At 42.6% G+C, this 19868-nt stretch overlaps 1 long non-coding RNA gene across 2 annotated transcripts in view; it reads left to right on the top strand.

Annotated features, from left to right (window-relative positions):
• LOC307126202 overlaps positions 1–19868 on the top strand; it is a 93923-nt gene that overhangs the window by 2307 nt on the left and 71748 nt on the right. The window contains exons 3-4 of one of the 2 annotated variants that reach the window (XR_013816468.1): positions 153–207; positions 316–421. This is a non-coding gene — a long non-coding RNA (uncharacterized lncRNA). Of the gene's footprint in view, positions 1–152; positions 208–315; positions 777–19868 lie in introns of both variants that reach the window. The other variant, XR_013816469.1, reaches the window with a different exon arrangement.

The following is a 19868-nucleotide window of genomic DNA, read 5'->3' as shown; positions in this document are numbered from 1 at the left end:
TTAAAGAATCTAACAATCCTGGACCATCTCAAATCATCAACTGTAAACACTGATGATTAATCCACGTACGAAAAACAAACCTTGTTTACCCGTAGATTATGATGATGATGATTATCATTATTAATTTAATCTCTGATCATTATTTTTTACAGGTGTTCATCTGTTTCCTTGTTTGGCTGGTTTGGAAGGATTACAGAAAAGACAATGGTGAATGACACAAAACAGTTTTTCCCCTATATGCATTCAGAAGTAGCACAGTTGAATAGGGTGTCCATATACTCAGTCCAACTCTTCGCGAATGTGTGTGCACAACAGAGAAACTGAGAATCTGAGAAGAAAGCACAAACTACATCTCAGAGCAGAAGGCGTTTTACTTGGCTTACTTTACCAGAGGCAGAAGAAATACAAAACAAGTTAGAGGGTAACGTTAAACATTAACGTTTCTTAGTGTCCATGGAAATGTGCAAAACCAATCTGACAGGCTTCTAGTTAATCCTGTCTGACTGTGTAGTGTAATTTTAACATAAAGCTTCCAGAGCCTTCCAAGTGTCAGTCTCCAGCGTTGCAGGCTCATGGACATGTGCTAAAAAAAATATTGGCGAAACTCTCTGCAAAAAATAAACCTATATATAATGCACTCATTACTACATGTGACAGCAGTGTTTATAGCACCTTAAAATGTAATTTACTTTACGTAATGTCACTCCAGTCATGTATGACTTTCTGTTTCATGGAACAACACCTAGCTGTGAGCTGTCAACAAAGCCCTTAACTTGGTAAAGGGGTGCCATCTAGGTTTTGGTGCCAAATTGGTTGAGTCAGTTACTGTGTCTTAATGTCACTTCTGTAGGCATTGACTGTTTAACTAAAATTTGGGGTAGATTTCAAAGCAGTTGTAGTTGAGGGCTTGGGCAGTTTTAGAGCTTCTAATCTCTCTTTTTCTCTCCCTAGTGTCATGATCTTCATTAATGTATTCTTTGTTAACTTTTAAATTTAGAGTTCATTTTCACAACGTAAATTGTCTGAAACGTGTATAGTTTAGTACATTGATGCAATATATTAAAAGTGGCAAGGGCATGTAAAAATATCAGTGCTCTGTATATGGCTGATCTTAAATCTAAAATTGGTGCTCAGTATATCTGCCTCAAAATTATTAATGAATTATAAATCTCACTTAATCTAATCTGTCCAATTCAAAAGCCCTAAACTGAATGATAAATGTATGTTGTGATTAATATGAAAATAAACTTAATTTGTATGTCTTTATATCTTACCAGTAATCATGATAGTTGATTTATAACTGTCGTGTCTCACGCACTTTGGTATTTATTGTGTAAGTGTTGCTAAGTAAAGAAAATACTGTATGAATATCGTCGCTACACAGCAGTGTGGGCGTTTTTTGTGTTGCTCAGTGTCAAAGTGTTCTGATCAATATGATGTAAATGCCAACTTTTCTCTAAGCGTGCAAAAATTTAAGATGTCAGTTTTAATGATCAATAATAGCCATTATAAATGTATAAGTAAAAAGTATAAGAAGCTATACAATAAGAAATGAAGCAAACAATTCAGTCAAACATACAAAGTCATTGCTAGTAGGCTACAACGGTAAAGCCTAAATATGTAAAGTTGTGAAACTTCACTTTGCCCTCAGCCAGAACGATTTGCCAGGGAACAAATTATAGATTCATGAGACCAAAGACCAATTATATCTACACAAGATTAATTATCTCTCATGTTTAACCACTACAGAGACATCAGAGCCAGTGGCCAACGTCAGAAAGACTAGCCGAGGAAAGGCTGTTCTAGGCGGGGTTAATGAGCGCTGAGCGCCCGCTGGTCGACTGGATCTCTCAACCCCGAAGACGTCAGATCAAATTTCCAAATAGGCGCTATCTTTATAAATAAACCACAGAATTGAGCTCTAAACAAGCATATTCTCGCCTGAAAAACTCTTAAAACTACATTTCGTGACACAACCCCCATCACTTAAAAATACTACTGTTATTTTCTCATCGGCTATTGACGCTTGCTGGTTGGTGCAAGGTGCATTCTGGGATACCTGTCTGTCTCAAGTCCGCACAAGTCACATCTCGATGCATCCTTGATAAAAGGGGCAGATCAAGAACAGTATTTGGCTGGATGTGAACTTTGAATTGGACAGTACTTGGGCAGCGACTGATGACGTTTCACAAGAACATAAGTACAGACAAGAACGCATATTGAGAAACGGCCAAAATGTATGATGGCTTAAAATATTCATAGAATGCATTATAGATAAGCACGGTGGCCCTATCAATTCAAAGTAGAAAATCCAAAAACTGAGCAATAGGTTTTTTTCTCATGCTTTGTCATACTGTTAGTTAATTTATGTTTTGTATAAAAATGTGTAATTTTTAGCTGTGTAAGCAATGTATTATAATTATTTTGGTGCCATATGCTGTGGTACAGTGCGTGATATCAAGTGAATTCATAATGAAATGATTGTTATCCTAATGCATGAACACTATTGGAAAAATGTAGGCCTACTATGTGACCACTTGCTTCATTAAATAAACCTTGATGTGGTGTAAATTAAAGGTCATGATGAAAGTAATCAAATATAATAGTGTCGCAATACATTTCATAAGACATATTGTAAAATGTTGTCGTTTTGTTAAACCATGTTGGTGTAACTTGCTATGTTGATAAAATATCCAGGATTGTTTTTATGCTACCTTTACGTGCTATTGGACATGTGATAATTACCACTTCTGAAGTCGTGATTACAAGCCCATAACATTCAAGTTCGAAATGGGAGGGCGTTCAAGAGCAATTTTTACCTAGGAAACTTGTATTTACGATAATTCCAAGAGCATGTGAAGGCAGCATTAGACTCCACCCAATTTAGCATAAACTGAGCTTTGTTCTTACTTCTGCATGTGCACAATCCTAAAACGTATCTGCCCCATAAATCAGTAATTGTCTCTCTGCAAAGTCTGCATTACATTATGACAATTACTCAAAACAGTTCATGAAGATCATCCTGAAGTGATCAGGCACATTTTGTGTAAGGTGTGTGAAAATATCCTATGTAGACATTACACATTGAAAGTCTGGATTAATGATCTGCTTTAAAATGTTCAAACAGCAGAGGGTATCAGAGCCTTCACAAAGCAATCATCAATTATCTTTTAACAGCCAGTTTGTTTCCCAGGTGAATGATGTTTCATGTGATTAGTTATTTGCACTAATTGGACTGATGAAGGCCTATAAAATACACTTATCTCCAACTACATGTATGTTTGTATTTGTAGTTTCTGTGTGGTGGTTTGAGAAAGTAAATTCGGGGGTTTTGGAGTACTCAGGGGTTTTTTTTGTCCACCATGGATCAGGGGTGGAAACAGTGAGTTTATTCATTCAATCTGTGTTTGTGAATGATTCTCCATATCATTAATTTACATTGTTTAACATTTTTGTGTTTACTTGTAGGTTACCCTTGTTTGTAATCATCCTGCTTTTGAGTAATGCTTATGGATTTAAAGGTAAGATTTGTTTGACTTTTCCTGTCTTGTCAAGGATCTAAGACAGGTTTGCTTGTCTACAAAGCCTTCTATTCTTTTTCTAATTCACAGGTGGTGCTTCAAATGCCAACCACCAACCTTCTGATTATGCTTTCTCACCTCATGCAGTCCAGTCCTCTGTCTCAGAGGTCCCTGTGACTGGGATTTTGCCTGAAGAAGTGGGACCCCTGAAAGAGCTGAACTTACTCCAATTTGTTAATGGTGGTGTTTCTAGCAGCCATGAATCGACAGCTGAATCTGGGACTCCTTCCTCATATCCAAGTGTAGCACTATCCTCACCCCAAGGGGCTTTCAGCGAGTCTGCTACTGTTCAGAGTTCACAGAATCAGTTGACCTCTAGTTATGACACCCAGCCGGGGTCCTCTACTCCCTTCAACCTGCAAGGCAGCACCTCTTATGGTGGATCGCTCCAGCACCAAGGTACCTCAAGCCAGTTTGCCTCTGGGTCTCCAGCCTCCTATCCAAGTGTAACACTATCCTCTCCCCAATGGGCTGTCAGCCAGTCTGCTAAAGTCCAGAGGCCATGGAAACAGTTTACCTCTACCTCCACCGGTAGCTCTGGCACTCAGTCAGGGTCCTCTACTCCCTTCAACTTGCAAGGCAGCAACACTTATGGTGGATCACTCCAACTTCAAGGTACCACAAGTCATTTAGCCTCTGGGTCTCCAGCCTCCTATCCAAGTGTAACACTATCCTCTCCCCAATGGGCTGTCAGCCAGTCTGCTAAAGTCCAGAGGCCATGGAAGCAGTTTACCTCTAGCTCTGGCACCCAGGGAGTGTCCTCTACTGCCTTCAACCTGCAAGGCAGCACAACTGATGGTGGATCACTCCAGCACCAAGGTACCTCAAGCCAGTTTGCGTCTGGGTCTCCAGCCTCCTATCCAAGTGTAACACTATCCTCGCCCCAATGGGCTGTCAGCCAGTCTGCTAAAGTCCAGAGGCCATGGAAGCAGTCTACCTCTACCTCCACCGGTAGCTCTGGCACTCAGTCAGGGTCCTCTACTCCCTTCAACCTGCAGGGTAGTACCACTTATGGTGGATCAATCCAGCACCAAGGTACCTCAAGCCAGTTTGCGTCTGGGTCTCCAGCCTCATATCCAAGTGTAACACTATCCTCGCCCCAATGGGCTGTCAGCCAGTCTGCTAAAGTCCAGAGGCCATGGAAGCAGTTTACCTCTAGCTCTGGCACCCAGGGAGTGTCCTCTACTGCCTTCAACCTGCAAGGCAGCACAACTGATGGTGGATCACTCATGCACCAAGGTACCTCAAGCCAGTTTGCGTCTGGGTCTCCAGCCTCCTATCCAAGTGTAACACTATCCTCGCCCCAATGGGCTGTCAGCCAGTCTGCTAAAGTCCAGAGGCCATGGAAGCAGTCTACCTCTACCTCCACCGGTAGCTCTGGCACTCAGTCAGGGTCCTCTACTCCCTTCAACCTGCAAGGCAGCACAACTGATGGTGGATCACTCCAGCACCAAGGTACCTCAAGCCAGTTTGCGTCTGGGTCTCCAGCCTCCTATCCAAGTGTAACACTATCCTCTCCCCAATGGGCTGTCAGCCAGTCTGCTAAAGTCCAGAGGCCATGGAAACAGTTTACCTCTACCTCCACCGGTAGCTCTGGCACTCAGTCAGGGTCCTCTACTCCCTTCAACCTGCAGGGTAGTACCACTTATGGTGGATCACTCCAACTTCAAGGTACCACAAGTCATTTAGCCTCTGGGTCTCCAGCCTCATATCCAAGTGTAACACTATCCTCGCCCCAATGGGCTGTCAGCCAGTCTGCTAAAGTCCAGAGGCCATGGAAGCAGTTTACCTCTACCTTTACTGGCAGCACTGGCACCCAGCCGGGGTCCTCTACCCCCTTCAACCTGCAGGGTAGCACCACTTATGGTGGGTCACTCCAGCACCAAGGTACCTCAAGCCAGTTTGCGTCTGGGTCTCCAGCCTCCTATCCAAGTGTAACACTATCCTCTCCCCAATGGGCTGTCAGCCAGTCTGCTAAAGTCCAGAGGCCATGGAAGCAGTCTACCTCTACCTCCACCGGTAGCTCTGGCACTCAGTCAGGGTCCTCTACTCCCTTCAACCTGCAGGGTAGTACCACTTATGGTGGATCACTCCAACTTCAAGGTACCACAAGTCATTTAGCCTCTGGGTCTCCAGCCTCATATCCAAGTGTAACACTATCCTCGCCCCAATGGGCTGTCAGCCAGTCTGCTAAAGTCCAGAGGCCATGGAAGCAGTTTACCTCTACCTTTACTGGCAGCACTGGCACCCAGCCGGGGTCCTCTACCCCCTTCAACCTGCAGGGTAGCACCACTTATGGTGGATCACTCCAGCACCAAGGTACCTCAAGCCAGTTTGCATCTGGGTCTCCATCCTCATATCCAAGTGTAGCACTATCCTCACCCCAAGGTGTTGCCAGACAGTCCAGCCAAGCACTTCAAAGCTATTTTGTACACCAAGGCCAGAAGTCTCAAAGATTGCAGCCTTCACAAGGTATTCAGACCTCAGGTACAGCTGCATCACAGTTTAGCTCTCCGTATCAAAGCTCTCCAATGCAGAGTTGGTTCTCTTCCCTGTCATCAGCAGGAGGCCCCTCTTCAGGAGATCCTGGAGTGTTTGTTTCTGCACAGGGTGGTAGCACCAGCTATGGTGGTTCTTCTCTTAATTCTCTAAGCCCCTCTAGCAAGTACACCCCTGGGTCCTATGCAAATGACAAACTCGGTATCCCGCAGTCTGCGCAGGCTCTACGTGAATCTGGGTCAGATGCCAGCTATACAACAAACCATTTCTCAAGCCGCTACTCCGCTAAGGGTCACTAGAAACTTGCCACACTATGCAAAGTGATGTCTTCCAGAATATAAAATTCTAATAAATGTTTTAAAAAAAAAGCAATTTTTCTTGTGCTTGTGTTTAAGCAACATTCAAAGGATGGAACTCAATGCTAGTTGAGGTCATTTAACTTGGTAAAGGGGTGCCATCTAGGTTTTGGTGCCAAATTGGTTGAGTCAGTTACTGTGTCTTAATGTCACTTCTGTAGGCATTGACTGTTTAACTAAAATTTGGAGTAGATTTCAAAGCAGTTGTAGTTGAGGGCTTGGGCAGTTTTAGAGCTTCTAATCTCTCTTTTTCTCTCCCTAGTGTCATGATCTTCATTAATGTATTCTTTGTTAACTTTTAAATTTAGAGTTCATTTTCACAACGTAAATTGTCTGAAACGTGTATAGTTTAGTACATTGATGCAATATATTAAAAGTGGCAAGGGCATGTAAAAATATCAGTGCTCTGTATATGGCTGATCTTAAATCTAAAATTGGTGCTCAGTATATCTGCCTCAAAATTATTAATGAATTATAAATCTCACTTAATCTAATCTGTCCAATTCAAAAGCCCTAAACTGAATGATAAATGTATGTTGTGATTAATATGAAAATAAACTTAATTTGTATGTCTTTATATCTTACCAGTAATCATGATAGTTGATTTATAACTGTCGTGTCTCACGCACTTTGGTATTTATTGTGTAAGTGTTGCTAAGTAAAGAAAATACTGTATGAATATCGTCGCTACACAGCAGTGTGGGCGTTTTTTGTGTTGCTCAGTGTCAAAGTGTTCTGATCAATATGATGTAAATGCCAACTTTTCTCTAAGCGTGCAAAAATTTAAGATGTCAGTTTTAATGATCAATAATAGCCATTATAAATGTATAAGTAAAAAGTATAAGAAGCTATACAATAAGAAATGAAGCAAACAATTCAGTCAAACATACAAAGTCATTGCTAGTAGGCTACAACGGTAAAGCCTAAATATGTAAAGTTGTGAAACTTCACTTTGCCCTCAGCCAGAACGATTTGCCAGGGAACAAATTATAGATTCATGAGACCAAAGACCAATTATATCTACACAAGATTAATTATCTCTCATGTTTAACCACTACAGAGACATCAGAGCCAGTGGCCAACGTCAGAAAGACTAGCCGAGGAAAGGCTGTTCTAGGCGGGGTTAATGAGCGCTGAGCGCCCGCTGGTCGACTGGATCTCTCAACCCCGAAGACGTCAGATCAAATTTCCAAATAGGCGCTATCTTTATAAATAAACCACAGAATTGAGCTCTAAACAAGCATATTCTCGCCTGAAAAACTCTTAAAACTACATTTCGTGACACAACCCCCATCACTTAAAAATACTACTGTTATTTTCTCATCGGCTATTGACGCTTGCTGGTTGGTGCAAGGTGCATTCTGGGATACCTGTCTGTCTCAAGTCCGCACAAGTCACATCTCGATGCATCCTTGATAAAAGGGGCAGATCAAGAACAGTATTTGGCTGGATGTGAACTTTGAATTGGACAGTACTTGGGCAGCGACTGATGACGTTTCACAAGAACATAAGTACAGACAAGAACGCATATTGAGAAACGGCCAAAATGTATGATGGCTTAAAATATTCATAGAATGCATTATAGATAAGCACGGTGGCCCTATCAATTCAAAGTAGAAAATCCAAAAACTGAGCAATAGGTTTTTTTCTCATGCTTTGTCATACTGTTAGTTAATTTATGTTTTGTATAAAAATGTGTAATTTTTAGCTGTGTAAGCAATGTATTATAATTATTTTGGTGCCATATGCTGTGGTACAGTGCGTGATATCAAGTGAATTCATAATGAAATGATTGTTATCCTAATGCATGAACACTATTGGAAAAATGTAGGCCTACTATGTGACCACTTGCTTCATTAAATAAACCTTGATGTGGTGTAAATTAAAGGTCATGATGAAAGTAATCAAATATAATAGTGTCGCAATACATTTCATAAGACATATTGTAAAATGTTGTCGTTTTGTTAAACCATGTTGGTGTAACTTGCTATGTTGATAAAATATCCAGGATTGTTTTTATGCTACCTTTACGTGCTATTGGACATGTGATAATTACCACTTCTGAAGTCGTGATTACAAGCCCATAACATTCAAGTTCGAAATGGGAGGGCGTTCAAGAGCAATTTTTACCTAGGAAACTTGTATTTACGATAATTCCAAGAGCATGTGAAGGCAGCATTAGACTCCACCCAATTTAGCATAAACTGAGCTTTGTTCTTACTTCTGCATGTGCACAATCCTAAAACGTATCTGCCCCATAAATCAGTAATTGTCTCTCTGCAAAGTCTGCATTACATTATGACAATTACTCAAAACAGTTCATGAAGATCATCCTGAAGTGATCAGGCACATTTTGTGTAAGGTGTGTGAAAATATCCTATGTAGACATTACACATTGAAAGTCCGTATCAAAGCTCTCCAATGCAGAGTTGGTTCTCTTCCCTGTCATCAGCAGGAGGCCCCTCTTCAGGAGATCCTGGAGTGTTTGTTTCTGCACAGGGTGGTAGCACCAGCTATGGTGGTTCTTCTCTTAATTCTCTAAGCCCCTCTAGCAAGTACACCCCTGGGTCCTATGCAAATGACAAACTCGGTATCCCGCAGTCTGCGCAGGCTCTACGTGAATCTGGGTCAGATGCCAGCTATACAACAAACCAATTCTCAAGCCGCTACTCCGCTAAGGGTCACTAGAAACTTGCCACACTATGCAAAGTGATGTCTTCCAGAATATAAAATTCTAATAAATGTTTTAAAAAAAAAGCAATTTTTCTTGTGCTTGTGTTTAAGCAACATTCAAAGGATGGAACTCAATGCTAGTTGAGGTCATTTAACTTGGTAAAGGGGTGCCATCTAGGTTTTGGTGCCAAATTGGTTGAGTCAGTTACTGTGTCTTAATGTCACTTCTGTAGGCATTGACTGTTTAACTAAAATTTGGAGTAGATTTCAAAGCAGTTGTAGTTGAGGGCTTGGGCAGTTTTAGAGCTTCTAATCTCTCTTTTTCTCTCCCTAGTGTCATGATCTTCATTAATGTATTCTTTGTTAACTTTTAAATTTAGAGTTCATTTTCACAACGTAAATTGTCTGAAACGTGTATAGTTTAGTACATTGATGCAATATATTAAAAGTGGCAAGGGCATGTAAAAATATCAGTGCTCTGTATATGGCTGATCTTAAATCTAAAATTGGTGCTCAGTATATCTGCCTCAAAATTATTAATGAATTATAAATCTCACTTAATCTAATCTGTCCAATTCAAAAGCCCTAAACTGAATGATAAATGTATGTTGTGATTAATATGAAAATAAACTTAATTTGTATGTCTTTATATCTTACCAGTAATCATGATAGTTGATTTATAACTGTCGTGTCTCACGCACTTTGGTATTTATTGTGTAAGTGTTGCTAAGTAAAGAAAATACTGTATGAATATCGTCGCTACACAGCAGTGTGGGCGTTTTTTGTGTTGCTCAGTGTCAAAGTGTTCTGATCAATATGATGTAAATGCCAACTTTTCTCTAAGCGTGCAAAAATTTAAGATGTCAGTTTTAATGATCAATAATAGCCATTATAAATGTATAAGTAAAAAGTATAAGAAGCTATACAATAAGAAATGAAGCAAACAATTCAGTCAAACATACAAAGTCATTGCTAGTAGGCTACAACGGTAAAGCCTAAATATGTAAAGTTGTGAAACTTCACTTTGCCCTCAGCCAGAACGATTTGCCAGGGAACAAATTATAGATTCATGAGACCAAAGACCAATTATATCTACACAAGATTAATTATCTCTCATGTTTAACCACTACAGAGACATCAGAGCCAGTGGCCAACGTCAGAAAGACTAGCCGAGGAAAGGCTGTTCTAGGCGGGGTTAATGAGCGCTGAGCGCCCGCTGGTCGACTGGATCTCTCAACCCCGAAGACGTCAGATCAAATTTCCAAATAGGCGCTATCTTTATAAATAAACCACAGAATTGAGCTCTAAACAAGCATATTCTCGCCTGAAAAACTCTTAAAACTACATTTCGTGACACAACCCCCATCACTTAAAAATACTACTGTTATTTTCTCATCGGCTATTGACGCTTGCTGGTTGGTGCAAGGTGCATTCTGGGATACCTGTCTGTCTCAAGTCCGCACAAGTCACATCTCGATGCATCCTTGATAAAAGGGGCAGATCAAGAACAGTATTTGGCTGGATGTGAACTTTGAATTGGACAGTACTTGGGCAGCGACTGATGACGTTTCACAAGAACATAAGTACAGACAAGAACGCATATTGAGAAACGGCCAAAATGTATGATGGCTTAAAATATTCATAGAATGCATTATAGATAAGCACGGTGGCCCTATCAATTCAAAGTAGAAAATCCAAAAACTGAGCAATAGGTTTTTTTCTCATGCTTTGTCATACTGTTAGTTAATTTATGTTTTGTATAAAAATGTGTAATTTTTAGCTGTGTAAGCAATGTATTATAATTATTTTGGTGCCATATGCTGTGGTACAGTGCGTGATATCAAGTGAATTCATAATGAAATGATTGTTATCCTAATGCATGAACACTATTGGAAAAATGTAGGCCTACTATGTGACCACTTGCTTCATTAAATAAACCTTGATGTGGTGTAAATTAAAGGTCATGATGAAAGTAATCAAATATAATAGTGTCGCAATACATTTCATAAGACATATTGTAAAATGTTGTCGTTTTGTTAAACCATGTTGGTGTAACTTGCTATGTTGATAAAATATCCAGGATTGTTTTTATGCTACCTTTACGTGCTATTGGACATGTGATAATTACCACTTCTGAAGTCGTGATTACAAGCCCATAACATTCAAGTTCGAAATGGGAGGGCGTTCAAGAGCAATTTTTACCTAGGAAACTTGTATTTACGATAATTCCAAGAGCATGTGAAGGCAGCATTAGACTCCACCCAATTTAGCATAAACTGAGCTTTGTTCTTACTTCTGCATGTGCACAATCCTAAAACGTATCTGCCCCATAAATCAGTAATTGTCTCTCTGCAAAGTCTGCATTACATTATGACAATTACTCAAAACAGTTCATGAAGATCATCCTGAAGTGATCAGGCACATTTTGTGTAAGGTGTGTGAAAATATCCTATGTAGACATTACACATTGAAAGTCTGGATTAATGATCTGCTTTAAAATGTTCAAACAGCAGAGGGTATCAGAGCCTTCACAAAGCAATCATCAATTATCTTTTAACAGCCAGTTTGTTTCCCAGGTGAATGATGTTTCATGTGATTAGTTATTTGCACTAATTGGACTGATGAAGGCCTATAAAATACACTTATCTCCAACTACATGTATGTTTGTATTTGTAGTTTCTGTGTGGTGGTTTGAGAAAGTAAATTCGGGGGTTTTGGAGTACTCAGGGGTTTTTTTTGTCCACCATGGATCAGGGGTGGAAACAGTGAGTTTATTCATTCAATCTGTGTTTGTGAATGATTCTCCATATCATTAATTTACATTGTTTAACATTTTTGTGTTTACTTGTAGGTTACCCTTGTTTGTAATCATCCTGCTTTTGAGTAATGCTTATGGATTTAAAGGTAAGATTTGTTTGACTTTTCCTGTCTTGTCAAGGATCTAAGACAGGTTTGCTTGTCTACAAAGCCTTCTATTCTTTTTCTAATTCACAGGTGGTGCTTCAAATGCCAACCACCAACCTTCTGATTATGCTTTCTCACCTCATGCAGTCCAGTCCTCTGTCTCAGAGGTCCCTGTGACTGGGATTTTGCCTGAAGAAGTGGGACCCCTGAAAGAGCTGAACTTACTCCAATTTGTTAATGGTGGTGTTTCTAGCAGCCATGAATCGACAGCTGAATCTGGGACTCCTTCCTCATATCCAAGTGTAGCACTATCCTCACCCCAAGGGGCTTTCAGCGAGTCTGCTACTGTTCAGAGTTCACAGAATCAGTTGACCTCTAGTTATGACACCCAGCCGGGGTCCTCTACTCCCTTCAACCTGCAAGGCAGCACCTCTTATGGTGGATCGCTCCAGCACCAAGGTACCTCAAGCCAGTTTGCCTCTGGGTCTCCAGCCTCCTATCCAAGTGTAACACTATCCTCTCCCCAATGGGCTGTCAGCCAGTCTGCTAAAGTCCAGAGGCCATGGAAACAGTTTACCTCTACCTCCACCGGTAGCTCTGGCACTCAGTCAGGGTCCTCTACTCCCTTCAACTTGCAAGGCAGCAACACTTATGGTGGATCACTCCAACTTCAAGGTACCACAAGTCATTTAGCCTCTGGGTCTCCAGCCTCATATCCAAGTGTAACACTATCCTCGCCCCAATGGGCTGTCAGCCAGTCTGCTAAAGTCCAGAGGCCATGGAAGCAGTTTACCTCTAGCTCTGGCACCCAGGGAGTGTCCTCTACTGCCTTCAACCTGCAAGGCAGCACAACTGATGGTGGATCACTCCAGCACCAAGGTACCTCAAGCCAGTTTGCGTCTGGGTCTCCAGCCTCCTATCCAAGTGTAACACTATCCTCGCCCCAATGGGCTGTCAGCCAGTCTGCTAAAGTCCAGAGGCCATGGAAGCAGTCTACCTCTACCTCCACCGGTAGCTCTGGCACTCAGTCAGGGTCCTCTACTCCCTTCAACCTGCAAGGCAGCACAACTGATGGTGGATCACTCCAGCACCAAGGTACCTCAAGCCAGTTTGCGTCTGGGTCTCCAGCCTCCTATCCAAGTGTAACACTATCCTCTCCCCAATGGGCTGTCAGCCAGTCTGCTAAAGTCCAGAGGCCATGGAAACAGTTTACCTCTACCTCCACCGGTAGCTCTGGCACTCAGTCAGGGTCCTCTACTCCCTTCAACCTGCAGGGTAGTACCACTTATGGTGGATCACTCCAACTTCAAGGTACCACAAGTCATTTAGCCTCTGGGTCTCCAGCCTCATATCCAAGTGTAACACTATCCTCGCCCCAATGGGCTGTCAGCCAGTCTGCTAAAGTCCAGAGGCCATGGAAGCAGTTTACCTCTACCTTTACTGGCAGCACTGGCACCCAGCCGGGGTCCTCTACCCCCTTCAACCTGCAGGGTAGCACCACTTATGGTGGGTCACTCCAGCACCAAGGTACCTCAAGCCAGTTTGCGTCTGGGTCTCCAGCCTCCTATCCAAGTGTAACACTATCCTCTCCCCAATGGGCTGTCAGCCAGTCTGCTAAAGTCCAGAGGCCATGGAAGCAGTCTACCTCTACCTCCACCGGTAGCTCTGGCACTCAGTCAGGGTCCTCTACTCCCTTCAACCTGCAGGGTAGTACCACTTATGGTGGATCACTCCAACTTCAAGGTACCACAAGTCATTTAGCCTCTGGGTCTCCAGCCTCATATCCAAGTGTAACACTATCCTCGCCCCAATGGGCTGTCAGCCAGTCTGCTAAAGTCCAGAGGCCATGGAAGCAGTTTACCTCTACCTTTACTGGCAGCACTGGCACCCAGCCGGGGTCCTCTACCCCCTTCAACCTGCAGGGTAGCACCACTTATGGTGGATCACTCCAGCACCAAGGTACCTCAAGCCAGTTTGCATCTGGGTCTCCATCCTCATATCCAAGTGTAGCACTATCCTCACCCCAAGGTGTTGCCAGACAGTCCAGCCAAGCACTTCAAAGCTATTTTGTACACCAAGGCCAGAAGTCTCAAAGATTGCAGCCTTCACAAGGTATTCAGACCTCAGGTACAGCTGCATCACAGTTTAGCTCTCCGTATCAAAGCTCTCCAATGCAGAGTTGGTTCTCTTCCCTGTCATCAGCAGGAGGCCCCTCTTCAGGAGATCCTGGAGTGTTTGTTTCTGCACAGGGTGGTAGCACCAGCTATGGTGGTTCTTCTCTTAATTCTCTAAGCCCCTCTAGCAAGTACACCCCTGGGTCCTATGCAAATGACAAACTCGGTATCCCGCAGTCTGCGCAGGCTCTACGTGAATCTGGGTCAGATGCCAGCTATACAACAAACCATTTCTCAAGCCGCTACTCCGCTAAGGGTCACTAGAAACTTGCCACACTATGCAAAGTGATGTCTTCCAGAATATAAAATTCTAATAAATGTTTTAAAAAAAAAGCAATTTTTCTTGTGCTTGTGTTTAAGCAACATTCAAAGGATGGAACTCAATGCTAGTTGAGGTCATTTAACTTGGTAAAGGGGTGCCATCTAGGTTTTGGTGCCAAATTGGTTGAGTCAGTTACTGTGTCTTAATGTCACTTCTGTAGGCATTGACTGTTTAACTAAAATTTGGAGTAGATTTCAAAGCAGTTGTAGTTGAGGGCTTGGGCAGTTTTAGAGCTTCTAATCTCTCTTTTTCTCTCCCTAGTGTCATGATCTTCATTAATGTATTCTTTGTTAACTTTTAAATTTAGAGTTCATTTTCACAACGTAAATTGTCTGAAACGTGTATAGTTTAGTACATTGATGCAATATATTAAAAGTGGCAAGGGCATGTAAAAATATCAGTGCTCTGTATATGGCTGATCTTAAATCTAAAATTGGTGCTCAGTATATCTGCCTCAAAATTATTAATGAATTATAAATCTCACTTAATCTAATCTGTCCAATTCAAAAGCCCTAAACTGAATGATAAATGTATGTTGTGATTAATATGAAAATAAACTTAATTTGTATGTCTTTATATCTTACCAGTAATCATGATAGTTGATTTATAACTGTCGTGTCTCACGCACTTTGGTATTTATTGTGTAAGTGTTGCTAAGTAAAGAAAATACTGTATGAATATCGTCGCTACACAGCAGTGTGGGCGTTTTTTGTGTTGCTCAGTGTCAAAGTGTTCTGATCAATATGATGTAAATGCCAACTTTTCTCTAAGCGTGCAAAAATTTAAGATGTCAGTTTTAATGATCAATAATAGCCATTATAAATGTATAAGTAAAAAGTATAAGAAGCTATACAATAAGAAATGAAGCAAACAATTCAGTCAAACATACAAAGTCATTGCTAGTAGGCTACAACGGTAAAGCCTAAATATGTAAAGTTGTGAAACTTCACTTTGCCCTCAGCCAGAACGATTTGCCAGGGAACAAATTATAGATTCATGAGACCAAAGACCAATTATATCTACACAAGATTAATTATCTCTCATGTTTAACCACTACAGAGACATCAGAGCCAGTGGCCAACGTCAGAAAGACTAGCCGAGGAAAGGCTGTTCTAGGCGGGGTTAATGAGCGCTGAGCGCCCGCTGGTCGACTGGATCTCTCAACCCCGAAGACGTCAGATCAAATTTCCAAATAGGCGCTATCTTTATAAATAAACCACAGAATTGAGCTCTAAACAAGCATATTCTCGCCTGAAAAACTCTTAAAACTACATTTCGTGACACAACCCCCATCACTTAAAAATACTACTGTTATTTTCTCATCGGCTATTGACGCTTGCTGGTTGGTGCAAGGTGCATTCTGGGATACCTGTCTGTCTCAAGTCCGCACAAGTCACATCTCGATGCATCCTTGATAAAAGGGGCAGATCAAGAACAGTATTTGGCTGGATGTGAACTTTGAATTGGACAGTACTTGGGCAGCGACTGATGACGTTTCACAAGAACATAAGTACAGACAAGAACGCATATTGAGAAACGGCCAAAATGTATGATGGCTTAAAATATTCATAGAATGCATTATAGATAAGCACGGTGGCCCTATCAATTCAAAGTAGAAAATCCAAAAACTGAGCAATAGGTTTTTTTCTCATGCTTTGTCATACTGTTAGTTAATTTATGTTTTGTATAAAAATGTGTAATTTTTAGCTGTGTAAGCAATGTATTATAATTATTTTGGTGCCATATGCTGTGGTACAGTGCGTGATATCAAGTGAATTCATAATGAAATGATTGTTATCCTAATGCATGAACACTATTGGAAAAATGTAGGCCTACTATGTGACCACTTGCTTCATTAAATAAACCTTGATGTGGTGTAAATTAAAGGTCATGATGAAAGTAATCAAATATAATAGTGTCGCAATACATTTCATAAGACATATTGTAAAATGTTGTCGTTTTGTTAAACCATGTTGGTGTAACTTGCTATGTTGATAAAATATCCAGGATTGTTTTTATGCTACCTTTACGTGCTATTGGACATGTGATAATTACCACTTCTGAAGTCGTGATTACAAGCCCATAACATTCAAGTTCGAAATGGGAGGGCGTTCAAGAGCAATTTTTACCTAGGAAACTTGTATTTACGATAATTCCAAGAGCATGTGAAGGCAGCATTAGACTCCACCCAATTTAGCATAAACTGAGCTTTGTTCTTACTTCTGCATGTGCACAATCCTAAAACGTATCTGCCCCATAAATCAGTAATTGTCTCTCTGCAAAGTCTGCATTACATTATGACAATTACTCAAAACAGTTCATGAAGATCATCCTGAAGTGATCAGGCACATTTTGTGTAAGGTGTGTGAAAATATCCTATGTAGACATTACACATTGAAAGTCTGGATTAATGATCTGCTTTAAAATGTTCAAACAGCAGAGGGTATCAGAGCCTTCACAAAGCAATCATCAATTATCTTTTAACAGCCAGTTTGTTTCCCAGGTGAATGATGTTTCATGTGATTAGTTATTTGCACTAATTGGACTGATGAAGGCCTATAAAATACACTTATCTCCAACTACATGTATGTTTGTATTTGTAGTTTCTGTGTGGTGGTTTGAGAAAGTAAATTCGGGGGTTTTGGAGTACTCAGGGGTTTTTTTTGTCCACCATGGATCAGGGGTGGAAACAGTGAGTTTATTCATTCAATCTGTGTTTGTGAATGATTCTCCATATCATTAATTTACATTGTTTAACATTTTTGTGTTTACTTGTAGGTTACCCTTGTTTGTAATCATCCTGCTTTTGAGTAATGCTTATGGATTTAAAGGTAAGATTTGTTTGACTTTTCCTGTCTTGTCAAGGATCTAAGACAGGTTTGCTTGTCTACAAAGCCTTCTATTCTTTTTCTAATTCACAGGTGGTGCTTCAAATGCCAACCACCAACCTTCTGATTATGCTTTCTCACCTCATGCAGTCCAGTCCTCTGTCTCAGAGGTCCCTGTGACTGGGATTTTGCCTGAAGAAGTGGGACCCCTGAAAGAGCTGAACTTACTCCAATTTGTTAATGGTGGTGTTTCTAGCAGCCATGAATCGACAGCTGAATCTGGGACTCCTTCCTCATATCCAAGTGTAGCACTATCCTCACCCCAAGGGGCTTTCAGCGAGTCTGCTACTGTTCAGAGTTCACAGAATCAGTTGACCTCTAGTTATGACACCCAGCCGGGGTCCTCTACTCCCTTCAACCTGCAAGGCAGCACCTCTTATGGTGGATCGCTCCAGCACCAAGGTACCTCAAGCCAGTTTGCCTCTGGGTCTCCAGCCTCCTATCCAAGTGTAACACTATCCTCTCCCCAATGGGCTGTCAGCCAGTCTGCTAAAGTCCAGAGGCCATGGAAACAGTTTACCTCTACCTCCACCGGTAGCTCTGGCACTCAGTCAGGGTCCTCTACTCCCTTCAACTTGCAAGGCAGCAACACTTATGGTGGATCACTCCAACTTCAAGGTACCACAAGTCATTTAGCCTCTGGGTCTCCAGCCTCCTATCCAAGTGTAACACTATCCTCTCCCCAATGGGCTGTCAGCCAGTCTGCTAAAGTCCAGAGGCCATGGAAGCAGTTTACCTCTAGCTCTGGCACCCAGGGAGTGTCCTCTACTGCCTTCAACCTGCAAGGCAGCACAACTGATGGTGGATCACTCCAGCACCAAGGTACCTCAAGCCAGTTTGCGTCTGGGTCTCCAGCCTCCTATCCAAGTGTAACACTATCCTCGCCCCAATGGGCTGTCAGCCAGTCTGCTAAAGTCCAGAGGCCATGGAAGCAGTCTACCTCTACCTCCACCGGTAGCTCTGGCACTCAGTCAGGGTCCTCTACTCCCTTCAACCTGCAGGGTAGTACCACTTATGGTGGATCAATCCAGCACCAAGGTACCTCAAGCCAGTTTGCGTCTGGGTCTCCAGCCTCATATCCAAGTGTAACACTATCCTCGCCCCAATGGGCTGTCAGCCAGTCTGCTAAAGTCCAGAGGCCATGGAAGCAGTTTACCTCTAGCTCTGGCACCCAGGGAGTGTCCTCTACTGCCTTCAACCTGCAAGGCAGCACAACTGATGGTGGATCACTCCAGCACCAAGGTACCTCAAGCCAGTTTGCGTCTGGGTCTCCAGCCTCCTATCCAAGTGTAACACTATCCTCGCCCCAATGGGCTGTCAGCCAGTCTGCTAAAGTCCAGAGGCCATGGAAGCAGTCTACCTCTACCTCCACCGGTAGCTCTGGCACTCAGTCAGGGTCCTCTACTCCCTTCAACCTGCAAGGCAGCACAACTGATGGTGGATCACTCCAGCACCAAGGTACCTCAAGCCAGTTTGCGTCTGGGTCTCCAGCCTCCTATCCAAGTGTAACACTATCCTCTCCCCAATGGGCTGTCAGCCAGTCTGCTAAAGTCCAGAGGCCATGGAAACAGTTTACCTCTACCTCCACCGGTAGCTCTGGCACTCAGTCAGGGTCCTCTACTCCCTTCAACCTGCAGGGTAGTACCACTTATGGTGGATCACTCCAACTTCAAGGTACCACAAGTCATTTAGCCTCTGGGTCTCCAGCCTCATATCCAAGTGTAACACTATCCTCGCCCCAATGGGCTGTCAGCCAGTCTGCTAAAGTCCAGAGGCCATGGAAGCAGTTTACCTCTACCTTTACTGGCAGCACTGGCACCCAGCCGGGGTCCTCTACCCCCTTCAACCTGCAGGGTAGCACCACTTATGGTGGGTCACTCCAGCACCAAGGTACCTCAAGCCAGTTTGCGTCTGGGTCTCCAGCCTCCTATCCAAGTGTAACACTATCCTCTCCCCAATGGGCTGTCAGCCAGTCTGCTAAAGTCCAGAGGCCATGGAAGCAGTCTACCTCTACCTCCACCGGTAGCTCTGGCACTCAGTCAGGGTCCTCTACTCCCTTCAACCTGCAGGGTAGTACCACTTATGGTGGATCACTCCAACTTCAAGGTACCACAAGTCATTTAGCCTCTGGGTCTCCAGCCTCATATCCAAGTGTAACACTATCCTCGCCCCAATGGGCTGTCAGCCAGTCTGCTAAAGTCCAGAGGCCATGGAAGCAGTTTACCTCTACCTTTACTGGCAGCACTGGCACCCAGCCGGGGTCCTCTACCCCCTTCAACCTGCAGGGTAGCACCACTTATGGTGGATCACTCCAGCACCAAGGTACCTCAAGCCAGTTTGCATCTGGGTCTCCATCCTCATATCCAAGTGTAGCACTATCCTCACCCCAAGGTGTTGCCAGACAGTCCAGCCAAGCACTTCAAAGCTATTTTGTACACCAAGGCCAGAAGTCTCAAAGATTGCAGCCTTCA

Source organism: Gobio gobio, assembly GCF_949357685.1.
Source record: "Gobio gobio genome assembly, chromosome: 5".
Classification (NCBI taxonomy): Eukaryota; Metazoa; Chordata; class Actinopteri; order Cypriniformes; family Gobionidae; genus Gobio; species Gobio gobio.
Note: the sequence above shows the minus strand (reverse complement) of the source record. Positions and strands in the feature narration are given on the sequence as shown.